This window comes from Citrus sinensis, chromosome 3, assembly GCF_022201045.2.
Source record: "Citrus sinensis cultivar Valencia sweet orange chromosome 3, DVS_A1.0, whole genome shotgun sequence".
Lineage (NCBI taxonomy): Eukaryota > Viridiplantae > Streptophyta > Magnoliopsida > Sapindales > Rutaceae > Citrus > Citrus sinensis.
In genome coordinates, this window is record NC_068558.1 from 26,869,431 (window position 1) to 26,889,283 (window position 19,853).

The following is a 19,853-nucleotide window of genomic DNA, read 5'->3' on the forward strand; positions in this document are numbered from 1 at the left end:
GAGTAATGGTTCCTTTTGAAATGTAGTGACCAAGAAACCTGATTTTAGTTTAGAATAAAGAAATTTTTGAACTAGAAATGGCTAGGCCAGCTTTTCTAGTTGCAAAATAAAAGGTTTTTAAATGTTTGAAATGTTGCTCAATTGATTAAGAAAAAATCAACACATCATCAATATAAACAATGCAAAATGCAGAAAAAGGATTATAAATGTCATTCATAATTATTTGAAATTCTGAGGGTGCATTTTTTAAACCAAATGGCATTATTGTCCATTCGTACTGCCCAAATGGAACAGTGAAAGCAGTTTTGTAACGATCTTTAGGATGTATTTGGATTTGCCAAATACCAGATTTCATATCAAATTTGGAAAATATGAATGCAGAATGTAGTTTTTGAAGCAAATCTTTTTTATTAGGTATAGGATACCTAATCCATTTTAATGCTTTATTAAGAGGTTTATAGTTTATTACCAATCTAGGTGTTCCTCTTTTGATTTCTGAATTTTTATTGACATAAAAAGCAGCACAAGACCAGGGAGACCTAGATTTGACAATGAGTCATTTAGATTCCAAATCTTTGATTTCTATTTTACAATGTTGTTCGAGATCCATATTCATTTGAATAGGACGGGCTTTTGTGGGGATTTGTCTTTTATCAAAGGAGTTTTCATACGGCAGATCAACTAGATGTTGTTTTCGGTTCCAAAAAGCACTTGGTAGATCATCACATATTTCTTTTTCGATTAAAGTTTGAAAATCAGAAATTTTTCTTTGTATGAAATCATTATTCAATTGGATTTCAATTTTTTGTAAGCTTAAATCTTTTTGTAAACAAGCTAAATTTGTTTGTTTTGTTTTGAGCAAAACATTTATTTGGTTCTGGTAAACAGAACAGGCTTTAACAATATTCAAATTCCTGGTTTTAGGTTTTTCTAAAAAAGGAAAAATTAATTTTTTCTTTTTTGCTTTAAAAGATATACTATCGTAATTGACAGTATAAGGAGTAATGAGGTTTATGAAAGGAGTGCCTAAAATAACAGCATGATGAATATCATTTGTTAGAAGAAAGGAAGTCCTGAATTCAAAACCTTCATTGTGAATTGAGGCATCAACTTTGGATTTAATGTTTAATTTTGAATTATTTGCGACAGAGAGCCTTTCATTAGTCTTTTCATGGAATTTCTTTGGAACGATAACTTCTTTGATACAATTTAAATCAGCACCAGTGTCGAAAAGGGCAATGGTATCAATTTCGAAGTCTTTTGAAAATTTTAAGGTGATTTTAATCAAATATTTTCTAGTTGTAATTTGCTTTAAAACAAAAAGAAAATCATTGGGGATTGCTTCAATGTTTTCGAGTTGTTGTTCATTCTCTTCACCAGAGTTTGATTCTTTATCAGAATTGTCTTCCATTTGCTTTTGTAACAAAAGTTGGATAGTCTCTGAGTCATTCTTCTGTTTTTCTTTTAATTCTTTAATCTCAATTTTAATTTCTTTAATCTCTTTTTGAAGATCTTGGATATTTGGAGTTATTTTCTTTGTTTTCTTTTTATCCAAAATTTCTGTAAGATCATAAGCATTCTTCTTTATGATGGGAGTTTTAGAGGTTTCTGGTTTGTCTTTTAGATCTAGAGTCTTTAAAAGTTTATCAAGATATTCCTTTTGGAGGATTGGGTCCGAAATATGTTTTACAAGTTCAAGAAAAGTTTCTTGTTCTCTAGTCAAAACATTAATCTTCTTTAGAAAGGTTTCTGAATCAGAATCACTTGATATAGATGTATCTGAGTCAATCAATTCATCAACCTGTAAAGGGTCACTGTCTCCTGTCAAGGAGGTTTCTAATTCTGGATCAGAGTCAGAAGATTCAATGAGCAAAGGGGCTATTTTAGAAAGTGTTTCGTCATCAAGGCCAAGTTCATGGATCTTTCTGTTCATTCTACAGAATTTTACAGTATGGCCTTTTCTTCCATATTTAAAACATGGTGCTTCTTTGTAATTAAAAAAAGTTTTTGGTTTAGAAGAGAAAAAGGGCTTGGATTTAAAATCCTTTCTTTTAGAGAGATGAGACTTCTTATAAGGTCTCGAAGACTTCTTATAAAAAGGTTCTCTAAAATGTTTTGAAAATTGTTTGTAATTTTGACTGTTGGACTTGTAATGTTTTTTGTAAGGTTTAGAGGAACACTTACCATTACAGTCTTTTGAAGTGGAGGTTTTAAAGGGTTCGTAGTTGAATTGTTTACAGAAACTGCATAATTCTTGCTTAGACTTCTTAAGCTCCCATTTTAGACGTTTCTGTAATTTTAAGTCTTGACAGATCTTTAAACCTTCTTTATTGACAAAACTGACTAGTTCACCATAGGTGAGGTCGTCATAAGGAATTCGATTGTCATAAAGAGCTTTAATAGAATTTCTGACTTTTTCTCCTAAAAGGGTAGGTAAACCTGCAAGGAATTTTTCCTTCCAAGTTACATGATTTGCATCATCTCTAAGAAAAAGTCTAGTAAAGAAAGTAGTTTTATAATTTTGAAATTCACTAAGTTTCCTACATCTCAAATTAATGTAGTAACTCAGCGTTTTTATCCCGGAGGTGAGAAGGATCACCTATGAAGTGAAGAGATATGGTGAGAATGAGGGTAGCAACAGCATCTTGAATCGGATTTTTGACCTCATCAAGAATAGGTATTCCATCTTCTTCAGTTTGGATTGAATTTAGAATGTCAAGCTGTTTCTGTTTTGTGAGAAGATGATCCCACCATCCTTTAAGTTGACTAGTAAACCCAGTAATGAGAATCTCTGCAATGGCTTTGTCAGAGGTTCCTTGTTGAGTTTTGTAGGCATTAGCTGCCATGGTCATTTGTTGCAACAGACCTAAGATATTGTACTCAAACATACCATCAATATTCGATTCATAGACAGAGGATGCATTAAAACGAGATTGGTTTAATGCACTAGGTCTATTATCGATGGCAATGTCTGGAGGAGTTTTTGTAGTTGGGAGAGCTAGTTCCCAATGGATTTTATTAGCTTTAGGTATAGACTCATCTTTGAAAGCTTCTATTTCTGAGGAGGCTATAGAAGATTGATCATGTTCTAGTACACCAATCTTGCTAGATTGAGCACTATCAGGAGCAATTTGGAGTTTAGAAGTAGAAGCGAAAGAAGAAGATGCTTCTATTCTATCAAGTTGTTCTTTAATAGCTTGTGCAAAATATGATTTGGATTCTTGAACAAGCTTTTGACTATGTTTCGAAACCTGAAAAGGTTTGAAAATAGGTTCTTTAAGCTTTTACAAGGAATTAGACTTTGATTGCGTAGAAGTAGGGACAATAACGGTTGACTTCTGGAATTGATTTTCTATACGAGTCAATTATTTTCCTATTGTATTTAGATTAGTATTACAGAAATTATTCTGCTGGATAATACTATCTAAATTTTTCTCAATATCGTTTGGTTTTTTAATCTTATAAGGTGAGGCTTTCATTTGAACGGGTGGTTCACCATGATCAATGGTAATACTCCTTAGAGGAGGATGCTCAGATTCAATGGTTCTATCAGAGTCTGATAGATTCCATCCAGTAATTTTTTTACGAATTGTGATAGGGTTTGATTCTTTAAAAGGGTAGGAAATGTTATTTTCCGAGGCATAAATATCAAACCAATCAAAAAATAATATATGAATTTGATGTAAGTTTACAAATTCGTAATAAACTTGTTGTATTTCTTTTCTTTGGTTTAAAAAATTTTTAAAAAACCAAAGTCTTTTTTCTTTATTGGTGTTAGAAGAGTTTTATCTAATTCAAAATCTTTTTTAAGGACATTAATAACATTTTCTTTGATTGCCGAAAATGTAGGAGAAGTTGGAGGAGAAGGCTCCTTCTCTCCTTGTCTTTGTTCATGTTGACGGCTAGTGTACACATGGTGTGGAACACTAGTGGTATAGTTAGCAGAGTGTATAAAGGAACTAGGTATATCCGAAGTTGGAAACTTAGGTTGACTTTGAAAAGGAAGATTTATTATGGAAGGAATTTTTGAAAATTTCCTTTCCAAGGAAGGAATACTTGAGGATGAGTCTTTATCGGAGAATCTGGATGAAGTAGATCTCCTAAAGGATAATTTTACTTTACCATCAGAATACTGAGTCATATTTTGCAACTCTGTATTAAGCTCAAGTTGTTTTGGAATTACTGGGGCAGTGGCTCCTTCAAGAATCCATTCGTCTGGAAGATTTACATCTTTCCAATGGATTGGTTTTGGAATAACAGTGTTGGCTTTAGACAGATCAGTCTGTAAGAGAAGAGTCTCTTCTCTTTTTGACTGGAATTTATGTTGCGTACTGAACGCGGAAATCATCGCTTTGTATGAGATTTTAAAAATTAGAGCAACTGGGACAGATCCCTCAATCATATTGTAATTATGGGTTTTGATCTGTAAGATCATGCTTTTCAGTATGTTCTTGTCTTTTAAGGAAACTGTTATGTTCGGGTAACAGTCAAATGATATTGGTCCTTTACAGAGACTTGATTCTATACTACTTAGTAAAGAATCATCAAAAGAGATGAATCGTCTATCTCTTAAGATAGCGAGAATAGATGTGTCAAGTCCTTCTTTAGTTAAGGGTTTTATTCCGACTTGTATTAAACCGATATGAACATAATTAAAATTTTTATCTTTTAATTTCTTTAAGGAATTTTCTGAAAATAAGTGGATAGTTTCAAAAGGCTTTGAAAGGGTTATATCACATTCTTCAGTTTTTATAACATAATCATTCTTTAGAAAATCAAGTTTTTTGGTCTTATAAATCATTTCTTTAGAAATCTTTGGTAATTCCCAATTATCAATTGCTTTATTAAAATCTTCAATAACAAATTCTTCTGAATTTACAACATTCTTAGAATCTTTAGTCTTCCCGGAAGAAGAGCTAGAAAAGGAAGATGTTCTATGAAATAAAGAGTCCATGTATGCAGAAATAAAAATGACTTAGTTTTACAGGAATGGCAAATCAATCCTAGGCTAAGAATTGGTTTTATTGCCCTTCAACCAAATCGGGACTTATGACCAAAAACTACCAAGGCACCAAGAAGGTCACACCATCACCATTCAAGCAAAGTTTCAACAAAAAATTACTCCATCATGCACAAAACTTTATTCTATATAACACTATCCTCCCCCTGGCTCTGATACCAGAAATATATATATATATAGATATATATTAAAGCATCCTGTATGGATAAAGTTTGTCGACCAACATTTTCAAGTTAGGACAAGTAATATGTTAGTAGTTACATTATATTTACCTTGTGTTATAACTAATTTAATTATGCAGAAAATGAGTTGTGTCAATAAGAACACGAGAGCTTTGAACAAGTGCAATCACCACCTTAGTCGAAAAAGATACATTGGATTAATGAAAGAAATTGTAATTGTGTTAAATATTTAAATTGTTAATGAAATAATTTATATATCAGTTAAGTGTGTAAATTTTTTGCTTTGTTAAATATTTATTAAAGGTTTAGTTAACTATTAAATTTTTTAACAGTTAACTAGTCTAATTTCTTTGTCAAAGTAATGTGCAGAATCAGGTCTTTTGGAAGAGTTAACTGACAAGAGTGAACTATAGAAGAGAGCTCGGATACCAAAGAATGGAGGATACGACTTTGAAACCAAACAGATCATTAAGAAAATGGTAATCAAGTTTAACTAGAACAAACATTGTTATGACATTAGATCTATGCTCATTTAATAATATTAGTTTCTTTATGGTGGGCTATTAGGAAATGCTAGAGAAGGGAGGACAAAAAAGACTCATTCAATTCCGATGCAAGAAATGACTTACTTGCACAAGCATTGGGAAAGCTTCCTTGAACTGGTCATATGCAAGGCTTGGGCAAATTTATTTATCCTTCTATGTACTTTCACTGCCTGCGTGGACCCATCCAAAATGAGAGAGAGGGGGAGCTGGATGCTTGGAAAAAATCAGTAGATGAACAGTTGTTAGAAATTTCCAAAGAATTGAAGAGGACACCTCGCCATTTAGATATTTGAAGTTCCACTTTCCCACATAATATGGTCGATGATGACAGTGAGGGAGATGTTCATAAGGTGCTTTAGTTATCTATGTTACCCAAATATTTCATAGTTTAAGTATTTTTCCTTGTATATCTTCCACTCATTAGAGTTTAATTTATTTACTATTTGTCGATAATGCTGACAGGAACTGGATAATTTAGGGAAGTCAGCTGTGAAGAAGAGGAAATGGATGTCTGGTCAAAGGGACGAACATCCTAAAGTATCAACACTAAGAAAGAAGGAAGAAGTTCGGAAGAAAGAAGAGACACTAAAAACTAAAACTACTGTCATTCCGATGAAGCCAAAAATGATGACAGTGAAAATGACAGTGAAAGAGATGCACATAAGGTTAGTTTATTCATAATAAATGGTTGTATTTTTCCTAGATTATGATTTATTGTCTTGTATATTTACTATTCAATCTAGTTTAATATACTTACTATTTCATATAATTAATCTTCATAGGAGGTAGATAATTTGGGCAAGCCACCAGCAAATATCGCTGCTACCATTCCGTTGAAGTGAACAAAAAATGAAGGCAGTCAAAGAGATGTGCACAAGATTAGTTAATAAAATTAACTATATTTAAGTTTTTTTTGTCTTTGTATGTGAGATTTCTTTTTTTTTTCTGCCTAATTGTTTTAATTAATATAACTATACAAGTCAAGTACAATGTTTAAAACAAGGGCCAAGTTGCACAAGCTAGCTTTGCAGCCACAACATATTTATATATATTGTTGCATACTCTCTCTCTCTCTCTCTCTCTCTTTCTATATATATATATATATATTGCTGCATACTATATATATGTGTGTGCGCGTCTTATTAGAATTAATTTTAAAAATGCAATTGCAAATCACCCAGTGAAATGTGCGTGGCCCATTTAAAAAAAATAATCATTGGCATTAATGCTTGAATTATTCTTAGGAGTGAAAAGAAACTTATATTTACTTACAATTTCATATCATTAACATCCACAGGAGCCAGATGATTTGGGGAAGCCACCAAAAAACACTACTGCTGCCATTTTGAGGAAAAGTCCAAGACTTAATCCTTCAATCCCAAAGGATTATGCAAATGATGAGAGGAAAATAGTTGAAAGCAGTAACAAGCAATTGGATTTTGACTGTGTTGATGGTACAACTGATGGTATACAGGAGATGCATCCTGACAGCCCAACAAAAAACCCACTTTTGAAAAAGGATAAAGTAAAAAAGTTGTAGTGTAGCCTATGAGGAACACAAGGAGTGCAATATTCAAGCACTAGAACAGTGATCCTATGCTGCAACTATTTGAGAAATTGTGTGAGAAATACATGCCTGATGAAAATGATGGTGTTCTGACATATATGATTGATGATAATGTATTCCAAAGACATGCTTGTGCTTATACTGGGAAGAAAGATTGCAATGAACTATTGTCAATGCAAGCACTAGGAGTAAATGCTATTAAAGTATATATGGCGTAAGTGGTTTAATGGATTTTCTTTACACTATTTTATATCAACTTAGTATATTTTTTTATTGATGCACTGATTTTCTATTTAGGATGTTGGATTCCACCATTCTACCAACCAGAAAATGAATAAAACCATTTGGATTCATGTGTCCAAGTTTGGTTTGCCCAACAAATCCAAAGGCTGTAGAAAAATTTCGCTCAAAGAGAGTTGAGCATATTCACGACTGCTTGAAAAAAGCCAAAAATGGACAACTCATTCTCATGCCATACAATCCTTCATAAGTTTGAATTTTCATTTAAAACTTTTACAGTTGTTTCTGAATTTATAGTACTTTTACAATTGTTTGTTAATTCATGGTTTTGTTTTCTGCTTTTTTTCCAACTGCCTTCTCTGTCTTGTAGCTACCATTGGGTTTTAGTTGTGTTTGACGTGGTGAGAAAGGAAGTGTTTTATGTGGATCCTGTGCAGTCAAGTCCTTATATTGATTTAGAACAACTCCTTAAAATGTATGTATGCCAATCTATTTCATGCAATTGATATTTTAAGTTTTTTTCAATATAATTAAGAGATAACAGTTTACTTTTTTTTTTATAGCACCATGACCCTCTTCACAACAGAGGATAGTAAGAAAAAATGGAATTATAATTCTAAGATGAGAATTGTGAAGGTATAAAAAAAAGTAACCCTACAGAAACTATATGCGCTATCGATTACATAACTAAAATGGATGAGATTTTGTAAGTTTTTTTTTTTTGTGTGGCATGAACAAGCTCCGAAACAAAATACATTAAAATTGCAGTGTGGCTGGAGTAAAATGGTTAGTATGAGTATGAAACTATAAATATTAGTTGTAAAAATTTGTTGAAATTAAAGTTATAGTGTCAAATTATAATGGTTACTGTTACCGATTGTAGTGTGCATGTTTTGCATTCGATAACATTGGGTATTTTGATTGATTCTGAATAGATTGGTTTGCTAGGTTTGGGTTGGAGTGTTGCTAGGTATGTGGCTGGAATACCAGTGGTGTGGAAAGATGCTGAGTTGGAAGATGTTGGGTTGCTGCTGAATGTGTGTTGGGAGAGTTGTTGGGTAAGTGGATATTGGAATATTGCCGTTAGAAGATGTATTACTGTTGGAGGTTTTGTTGGCTTGGTGGTTGGAATTTGACTTGCTTTTCTTGTAGTTTAATTGGATGAATGTGTTTTTATTTTTTTAATTTGGGATGTTGATTATATATGTATTGGTAGTGATGACAATATTAGATACTAGATGTATTTATTTTGAAATTAACTTATTGGAATGAATGAATGTTAATTAATATTAATTGTTTTTATTTTTTTCATGATGCTCATTTTTATTAATTAATTAAATTTGTAAACATGAATACAAAAATTAATTATAATCGTAATTTTTTTAAAAAATTTAACTTTATGATGGGAAATTCCCATCATAAAGTCTGTCATAACAATTTCCCGCCAAAAAAAATAATAATAAATTAACAAATGATAACATAATTTCCCGCCAAACCTTAATAATAAATTTACCAATGACAATAAAATTTCCCACCAAAATTTAAAAATTTGGCGCGAAATTTTAAATAAATTCAAATTTTAATTTAATTATATTTTCACATTAAAGTATTGTTTGACGGATATATGACTGTAAAATACCATCGTTAATTCATGACGGCAAATATTCTGTCATAAATTAATGACAGTGACATAGATGACATATGAATCGTCTATCATGAACTCTCTTTTATAACAGTTATTTCCTATCATTTATTGCATGTTTTCTTGTAGTGACCCAAAAAATATGGTTTACGAATTTAAGAAATCCATCTACAGACTTAAGTAAGCATCTTGACAATAGTATTTCAAGTTTCATCAAGTGATCTTATTTGGTTTTGAGGCGAGTTTGGTCGAAGAGGGCATATATCATAAGCCCTGTAAGAGTAGTATACTTTTCTAGTTTTATATGTCAATGACTTTTCTAGTTTTATATGTCAAAACAAAATACACCCTTGTTGCATCAGTAAAATGGTTAGTATGAGTATGAAACTATAAATATTAGTTGTAAAAATTTGTTGAAATTAAAGTTATAGTGTCAAATTATAATGGTTACTGTTACCGATTGTAGTGTGCATGTTTTGCATTCGATAACATTGGGTATTTTGATTGATTCTGAATAGATTGGTTTGCTAGGTTTGGGTTGGAGTGTTGCTAGGTATGTGGCTGGAATACCAGTGGTGTGGAAAGATGCTGAGTTGGAAGATGTTGGGTTGCTGCTGAATGTGTGTTGGGAGAGTTGTTGGGTAAGTGGATATTGGAATATTGCCGTTAGAAGATGTATTACTGTTGGAGGTTTTGTTGGCTTGGTGGTTGGAATTTGACTTGCTTTTCTTGTAGTTTAATTGGATGAATGTGTTTTTATTTTTTTAATTTGGGATGTTGATTATATATGTATTGGTAGTGATGACAATATTAGATACTAGATGTATTTATTTTGAAATTAACTTATTGGAATGAATGAATGTTAATTAATATTAATTGTTTTTATTTTTTTCATGATGCTCATTTTTATTAATTAATTAAATTTGTAAACATGAATACAAAAATTAATTATAATCGTAATTTTTTTAAAAAATTTAACTTTATGATGGGAAATTCCCATCATAAAGTCTGTCATAACAATTTCCCGCCAAAAAAAATAATAATAAATTAACAAATGATAACATAATTTCCCGCCAAACCTTAATAATAAATTTACCAATGACAATAAAATTTCCCACCAAAATTTAAAAATTTGGCGCGAAATTTTAAATAAATTCAAATTTTAATTTAATTATATTTTCACATTAAAGTATTGTTTGACGGATATATGACTGTAAAATACCATCGTTAATTCATGACGGCAAATATTCTGTCATAAATTAATGACAGTGACATAGATGACATATGAATCGTCTATCATGAACTCTCTTTTATAACAGTTATTTCCTATCATTTATTGCATGTTTTCTTGTAGTGACTCAAAAAATATGGTTTACGAATTTAAGAAATCCATCTATAGACTTAAGTAAGCATCTTGACAATAGTATTTCAAGTTTCATCAAGTGATCTTATTTGGTTTTGAGGCGAGTTTGGTCGAAGAGGGCATATATCATAAGCCCTGTAAGAGTAGTATACTTTTCTAGTTTTATATGTCAATGACATTTTGCTTGTCGACAACGATATAGGCTTATTGCACAACACCAAGAGATTTCTAGTTAAGAATTTTGTGAATGTATTTTTGCAAATTCTCACCCTATTAAAGATCTCATGACACCCAAAAGGGAAAAAAAGTTAGAAAAAGGTACTGCTATTTACAGTTATTATATTTTCAATACTCTAATTCTAATAAAATTTTATATCACTAAAATATAATATAATTTACTATTAAGAACATTAATATATTTTAAGAAAATTTTAATACCCTTAAAACTCATTTATACATATTATTGCAAGTAAAAACATTAAATATAAGGTTTTTGTCATTATTGAATTTAATCAATTGTAAAAACAAAATATTTAGGGTCCATTTAGGATTTCTTTTGGAAGGTTCAAAAGTGATTTTGAAAAGGTAAATTTTAATTTTCGTATTTGGTAAATTTTTTTAGAAATTACTTTTGGCAAAATCGCCCTATCCTACAGCAAATTTGGAACATAAAAAAAGAGTAACTTTTCAAAATCAGATTTTGAGAGTCGCTTTTATACTCAAAACAATTACACATATATCCTCATATATATTATTAAAATCCACAATTATTCTTATTAATGAGAAAATAAAATCATTAACTTTAAAGAGATTATTATTAATACTAATTATATTGAGATAACAAAATAAAAAATAAGATAAATAATATAAAGTATTTATTTTCGTTATTAATTATCTTATATACACAATTAAAAATATTGTGTGTGTGTGTGTTTATAAATGTATAAGTAAATTTTATTCAACGTTGTGTTTAATTCAATCATTTACATTCTTACAATTGTTCGACAGTAAGCTTTGCCGAACATGTACAACTGCTTTTTAAACTTATAGATCTTTCAAAAATAAATTTCATTAGATGTTTAACTAATTCTCTTCACAACTTATTATTTCTACAGAACAGCTAATAGTAATTATTTTAGAAGCCACAGTATTACCAAATTGGCCTTAAATTCTACGTGATCTAGGAAGTCATCAAGCAAGACGCATACTCTTCTCTTCAATGAAACAAATTGCACCATTTATATAGAAGAACATCAAATACGAAGAAAAGCTGAGTCAATCGATTATAACATTCTTGGGCATTATGTGTTATAACTTAGAGAATGATGAAATAATTTGTGGGTGTATAAAAAATAAACAATTAATTATTAGTATGGGTTTAATAAAGGACTGTTTTAGTATTTGAAAAGTGTGCTAGTAAAAATTATATTTTAAAATTTATTAAATAAGTGCGCAGAGTAATAGAGTACTCAAAATAAACTTTAGAGTATAACTTTAGAAAGTTAAGATTATATGTAGTGCTTTATATGTTCATTAGACATTTTAGTGCGATCGTTTAATCTTTAATGAAATCATACTAGTTAATCACAATAATGATTGGTTAATTTTAAAATTAGATATATTTATGGGAAGATTTGATTACTTACATAAACGATGTGATAGACATGTTCCATTTTGCACATGCTGCGCGGAGTCTTTGGTTTTCATGGCTAATTGTGGCTACTTGTTGTTAGTAAGGTGCAAATTTTAGGGACTTACCAGGTGTACCGATTGATAAAAAGAACAGGGTAGCACTGATGTCTTACTTACCTCTTAATTAATTTTCACCATTAGTACTTGGAATTAATTAACTACATTTGCACTTAGAGTTAAAATGCAATTGCCACTAGAATATGAGCCTTCCTTCTTCAGTGCCTGCTATAAGGATGAAAGTTAATAATCGATGGACGAAACTTCCTTTTGAAATAGAGATTGAGAATGTCAAATTCAAGCATTTTGGAGCAGTTATTAAGGTAACTACGGGGATGTAAGATTTTATTTTATTTTTTGATAAATTAAAATATGATGATGAGTTAACACCTAGAAAAATGATTGAGGAACTAAAGTTTGACAAAAAGCTGGCAAAAACACACTCAAAACAACGTTGTTTTAGTTTTTTTTTTTAAATTAAACTCACTCAAAATGATGTTATTTTGATTATATTTTTGTCATCCTTTTGTCAGGCTTGAGTTTATAGCTGTACTCTAGTACTTAATATTGTCGTTTCAAAAATTTAATTCATCTCTCTTTCTTTTTAATTTTATTTTTTGGTGATCATTTATACATTTAAAAAATAGGCGTTATGTTTGTGAAGAGGAAAATGACAATATTGATATAAGTATATCAACCAAAAGGAAAACAAGTCGCAAGGTAATTAACTAGTTAAGCTCCTTAATCCTTATTATCTTACAACAGAAAATTAATCATATGGTATTGTTCTTTTCTTTTTAATTAAGGGCTTATTATTTTTGGATTAATATTATATTCTTGAGTTTTATTTTCAGGAAAATGAAAAGTTCTTACTGCTGTGCCCTTCGGCTCCTTCCTCGGGCCCTCTTCTGGGCACTCAGACCGTCATTCTATATAAATGACCAATTCTTAAAAAAAAAAAAAGTAAATTGTTATAAACTAATAGGTGAACTTTCACCATTTATCTCAAATTGGTAAATCATCATTTACCCCTTAGCTTTCCAACTCTATATATGTAATGTATTCATTCGCATTGTTAACAATAAAATTCGAAAGCTTATCAATAATAAGCTTAGTAATAAGGTACTTTTAAGTACTTTGTTTAATTCAAAATTTTTCTGTTATCTATTTATTTTATAACATGCTATCAACACAATGGCTGATTTGACGTGAGTAGTTGAATTTTTATTACTTGTGTTTATTTATGTTTATTTCTTTTATGTTTTGTCATCATTATTATGAGTTGTTACTTGTGTTTATTTATGTTTATTTCTTTTATGTTTTATCACCATTATTATGAGTTTGTTATATTGTTTATTTTTTATGAAATTTTTTATGGCTGGTTCTATAATACCGCCTATATTGTTATTATCTTTATATTAATATGTTATTATTCTAATATTGATTTACATGGTTGGTTCAACCGCCTGTCTTATTTTAACTTTTCTACTTGTATGACTTGTTCAACCGCCTACCCTATTTAATTTATTTGCTCATATGGCTGGTTTAATTACCTATTAAGTTATTTTAATTTCAATAAATTATAATTTGTTCTTGCATGTACTTGTCTTTGAATATTATTGTAATATTCTGAAGTCTACAACACAAATGAGGTGGTAAGAACTTGAAGTTCTAAACAGCTACATAAAGTTTCTACATATTCTATCATTTCTGTTTTTTTATACTTAAATATTTATATTGTGACACTTATTTCTATTTTCTTTAATCATTAATAATAAGGGTACTAGAGAAATGGCAACTCTCACAAATATGCAAATCCCTGCTCTTGAAGTTTGTGGAGGAAACTATCTTTTTTGGGTATTGGACGCCAAAATGCATTTGCAAGCTATGAGCCTGGAAGGCACTATAGTAGAAGGAAACAAGCCATCTCTCTGGGAAAAATCAAAGGCCATGGTTTTCCTCCGCCGCCATATATATAAGAGCTTGAAAGCTCAATATCTAATATTGGAGGATCCACTAATGTAGCATATGCACTTTGATTTTTCTTAATTAAGTGTATGATTTAATTTTTTCTCTTCGATATTAATTTTAAAATTGTCACAACATTAAATCGAGATAAATTGAGCGCGATTAAAAGCTAGAGTAGTCGGATTTTATTTTCGTCACGGGTCCGGTATAAGCTTAATTTGGATTAAGCTTAAGTGCAAAAAAAAGAAAAGAAAAGAAAAAGAAGCCAGTTTCTATAAATGGAAAGGGGAAGCTGGTTTCCAAAAAAGGAAAGAAAGAGGGGCACGTGAGAGAGAGAGAGAGAAAGAGAGTTGACCCAATTTTGACCCGGATTCGATGCGACCATCGACCTTGACCCGGACGGATCTTGCGATTCCAGCCACCTCACCGGCCGAGCTTGGTACCGATCTGAAGCTTGGAAGCCGGCCGTCATAACCCAGCCGTCCTCGTTGCTGGAAAACGACTGGAACGCTGCCGTTTGAGCCTAAAAAATTCACGGCCAAAAACCCATCACCATCACCGTCGATTTCGCCGGAGTTTGGGCACACCTCCAGCTGGGTTCTACTCCTCACGTCACCAGCATCATTTTCAACCAACCTTGTCACCTGAAACGGCCGGATTGTCGACGATCGGCCACTTGGAAAGCACGCGGCTTTGGGAGCTCGATCCACCGCCATCGCCGCGCGTGGGAGGTCACCGGCGAGACCATTGGACTCACCGAGGTCTGAACTATCACATCTAAGCTTCTCGTCGTCGTTGACTAAAGTCTAGTCACCGTTGTCCGGCAGGGGTAATTCGGTAAATTCATAAACCTTTAGGGTGAATTTGTAATTTATGGAATCAGTGGATAATGTGCTAATTTTAGGCTAGGGCAGTGAGGTAATTTGAAATTACGAGGGTAATTCGGTAATTTAAGTCGTTAAGGACATTTTGGTAATTTTACGTGCCAAGGGTAATTTCGTAATTTTTGACATTGTGGTTATTTTCGTGATTTGAATTGAGGACAATTTAGTAATTGAAGATTCTAAGGATAATTTTGGTAAAATGATGAATTTTGGCATGTAGGGGTATTTCAGTAATTTTGTGCATGCAGGAATAGTTTATTGTTGATAGATATTCGTTTCGAGAATTATTATGTAAGATTAGTTGTATTTCAAATTTATGGAGAATGATTATGTCGTTTCCTTAATTAGGAGGATCCGCGAACGAGAATCAACCTGCGGACGTTGTTGATACCGAGTCTGGACTTTGTCACTGTGAGTGGAATATACAAAATCTATTTTTATAGTATATGCTGATTTTATGATACAGTGCAATATGTTTTGATGAATAAGTATTTGATGCTTTGATTTAATGATTTTCTAGAAAATTGATTTTTATCTATGTATTGATATTTATTGTTATTAAGAATAAGTTTGATTAATGATTTTATTATCGTTTTTGAGTAAACGCGTGATATTAGAATTGAGTGGATTTGAGATATGTTGAATAAAAAGAAACTGAGATTTCAGATGTTATTATATGTTTATGTACATGTGTATAAATGTTGTTTGGAAAATCATTGGACAGTACCCTTCCCTTCCAGATACAGAGATATAGATAATACGAGATGAATGCAGAGATACAGATGATATGAGATAGAGGCCTTTGGGGCCCGTCTAAACACACATAGATGCTTTGGGCTGTGTGTTTGGGCGCTTTTGCCTTTTGGGGGCTTATGCATGCAGTATGATGATTACAAAGATACAGATGTTGAGATACATGTGATATGAGATGAGATTTCCCCATCTATCCGTTGTAGCTCCGGGGCATGATGGTTCCCTGATTGCCCGTCCGTCAAAGTCCGAATATGATGAGATCATTCCCCTGGGTACTTGTTTGATGATAGTTTTTGGTATTCAGTATTTGATATTATAAGTATTATAATTTCATTGATTTTATGCAGATTTATGTAATGTTGTTATTTCAGTGCATGATTTGAATTGAATATGTTTATATAAGTTCTTATGATATTTTGATGAAATCGATTTGAGAAAGATTAAATTATTTTAAATAAATTTATTTTTCAAAAACTACTATCCACTCACTGAGTTCACTGAGTTTTATACTCACCTTATTTTTATTATATTTTCCCCCGCCACAGGAGATTTGCAAGTACATCAGTCGACCCAGCAACAATAGTTAGATTTGAAATTGTGGCCACGTGATGGTGCTAGGAGTCGTAGATTTAATAGTTTGATATTTGGGATATTGTGGATTGTATTTATTTATTATATTTTGTAATTAAGGATAACCATTGTATTTTAATATTAGAATGATTTGGGTGATATTTGATATGTTGACTTGATAAGTTGGTTATGAAGGATGGATGGATATTGAGTTATTTTTTGAAGTATTGTTTTGTAAATTGCAGGTTTGGGGATATTTTATTTATAGGGGAGATTTTGCCGAATTTTTGATAGAATTCTTAAATATGATAATTATTATCGATTCGATTATACGAGTTTAGATAGACTCGCCCTGGGGGTGCGGGACGGGTCGTTTCAACTAATTTTATAGAGTAACCTCAAGGAAAGATTTGACTATCAGAGGGATATTTCCCTACCAAATGCCAAACACGAGTGGTTAAACTTGAGATTCCAAGATTATGCAAGAGTCTTTGATTACGACTCTCTTTTGTTCCGCGTAAGCCTAGAACTACAACTGTGTGGTGTAGAAGTTACAGATAAAGATATGCTTGAAAAGACACTCATTACTTTTCATGCATCAAACATTGTCTTACAACAATAATACCGGGAGCGTAGATATAGCAAATATTCTGAACTGATAATAACTCTTTTAATTGTTGAGAAAAACAATGACCTCCTGATGAAAAACCATGAGTTATGCCCAATAGGATCTTAACCATTCCTAGAAGCGAATGTGAATACATGTAGCAATCGTGAGCGTAATCAAGGAGGTAAAAGAGATCTTGGTCACTACCATCGTGGTGGTTATATGCATGAAGGACAACAAAACAAAAAAAATGGATGAAAGTTAAATGTTTATGAGAGACCTAAATCCAATGATGCAAGAAAGAATAATGTTAGAAATGATAATGGAGAAATATGTTATCGACGTAGCAGAAGGACATTGGTCACAAACTTGTCGGACTGAAAAAATTTGGTGGACCTTTAACAGGCATCCAAGAAAGGAAAGGGAAAAATTGAGACAAATTTAGTCGAGAACTCAGATCTTGTCGATTTGACTCATCCGGATGCCTTTGATTTTTTTGAAGACATAGAGGGAAAAATGATAAATTAAGTAATAATAGAAATGTCCAGACTTTTATGCTAGTTGCTAATATGCTAACTTTTGTATCTGTTTGTAGTTTTATCAATTGTACTCAATGTTTATTTTGATGTCTAACACTTTTGTTTAATGTAAGGTTATGGATTTTAGAAATCAATTATCTATTTTAGAATAAAAAGCTTAAGATGTTTGCTTGGCTGACAGTGCAACCACACACACTATTCTTCAAGATAAAAAATATTTCTTAGAGATAAAATTACTTGAAGGAAAAATAAATATGATATCTAATCTTGTAAACTAAAATTACTTGAAAGAAAAGTAAATACTATATCTGGTCATGCAGACCTGATAAAAGGCTCTAGAAGTGCTATACTTTTGTTGGCAAGTGGAACAAAACTAATAATTCATAATGTTTTATATTCAGCAAAATCTAAAAGAAATCTACTGAGCTTTAAAGATATCCACTGAAATGGATATCATATTGAGAGTTCCAATGAAAATAATGTGAAATATCTCTACATTACTAAAAATGTCTTAGGAAAGAAATATATACTGGAAAAACACAAAGCATTCCCGGATTGTATTACATAATCATAAATGCAATTGAAAGTCATGCAGTGATGAATTAGAAGTTCACAGATCCAAGATATTTATGTTGCAGCACGATCGTCTCGAACATCCTGGATATACAATAATGTGTAGAATTATTGAAAATTTTTATGGACATCCATTAAAGAACCAGAGAAGGTTCTATTGTCCAATGAGATTGTTTGTATCACTTATTCACAAGGAAAATCTATAGTTAAACCATTCTCTTCTAAGGTTGCTTATGAATCTCTAATGTTTCTACAAAGAGTTCAAGGATATATATGTGGGCCAATCCATCCACCTAGTGGACTGTTTTGTTACTTTATGGTGTTAATTGATGCATCTGCATGGTGGTCACATGTTTGCTTTATTTTCAACAGGATCCTGATTTTTTATTCTCTTCTTTCAGGGAGCATTGTCTTTGGAACCAAATGGTCTACCACGTTTTTGTAGCCTAATAAATAAGTTACCACTTTTACACTTGATTATTCAACAGGAACAACCACCTGGACTGACGTATTAGCAGTTGGAATGTATGACTTGGTTGCCTTCGCTATATATGTAAAGGCATCTAACAATTATTTGTAATTTATTGTAAATGTACTATCCTTCGCATTGCATTTTCACATTGATTGGTATGAGAATCTAGGTGAGACAAAGTGGAAACTTTCCAAGAGAATTCATGCCTTACTTCAGGAGGCTTTCCTTTTCTCAATGATAGAAAAATTGTCTCATCAAAGTGACAATCCGCAAAACGTGTAGTGAAAAAATCACCCATCAAGGATTCAAGATATCTGATAATTAAAGGTGATTTAAAGCCAACATAAATATAAGAACATACACAACACAACAAAAAATGTGTAGATGGGAAATTGTTAGAGTGCAATTTATGTACTAGTTTTGCATTGTTTACTTCCCTTAATATCGATATTTTGCACTTAATAATAATGATTTACTTGTGTTTTACTTTTGTAGGTGCAATTCTATTGATTTGTGATAAAATTGAGCTATAAGATGGTGTTTAAAGATGATTATTCTCTTGGAGAAATTATGAGCGTCATAAGAACTTTGTTGATAAGGCGTGGGCGCATGCTGTCAACTACGGACCTACAGTTTTTAGTTTAACGTGTTTTGTATTTTTGGTTATTTTTGTAATTACGAATTTAATATTTCAGATATTAGTATTTTATTTTAAATAGAATTCTAGAGGAGAAGAGAGAGAGAGTATTTAAGAGAGGAATCTATTGTGAAAAAGGGGACATTTGGAGAAAAGAAAGAAACCCTAGATCTAAACTTTTCTCTTCTCTCTATGAAGAACTAAACCTATTTTTCTGGTTGAAGGTTAATGAAGCTTTGATTCATCACTACTGTGAGATCTTTCTTATGCTTTAATTGTTTTATTATTTTTTGGGTATTTGTTTATTCTCTGAATTATTTTCATGATTATGTTTGTTAATTAGGTAATTGGCCACTATTTAATTATCAACTTAATCTATTGTCAATTAAAGGATTCATCGTATGAAGAATTTAATGTTTGTGACAAATAACATAGCAGAGAGTTGTGTTGTGAGAATAAACAATCTAATTTAAATGAATCATCGTATGTGTTGATTAGGATTTGGGATCTGAATCAAAACTAAAAGAAGATAAAACAAAAACCAAAATAAACAAATCATTTGGGTTGCCTCCCAAAAAGCGCCTTTGTTTTATGTCTTTGGC

General features: G+C 31.5%; 1 long non-coding RNA gene across 1 annotated transcript; it reads left to right on the top strand.

The window, feature by feature from the left end:
- Positions 1 to 14,475: 14,475 nt before the first annotated feature.
- On the top strand, positions 14,476 to 16,613 carry LOC112496774 (uncharacterized). The gene is made up of 3 exons (XR_008053271.1): positions 14,476 to 15,053; positions 15,449 to 15,511; positions 16,399 to 16,613. It is a non-coding gene; the product is annotated as an uncharacterized LOC112496774 (long non-coding RNA).
- Positions 16,614 to 19,853: the final 3,240 nt, after the last annotated feature.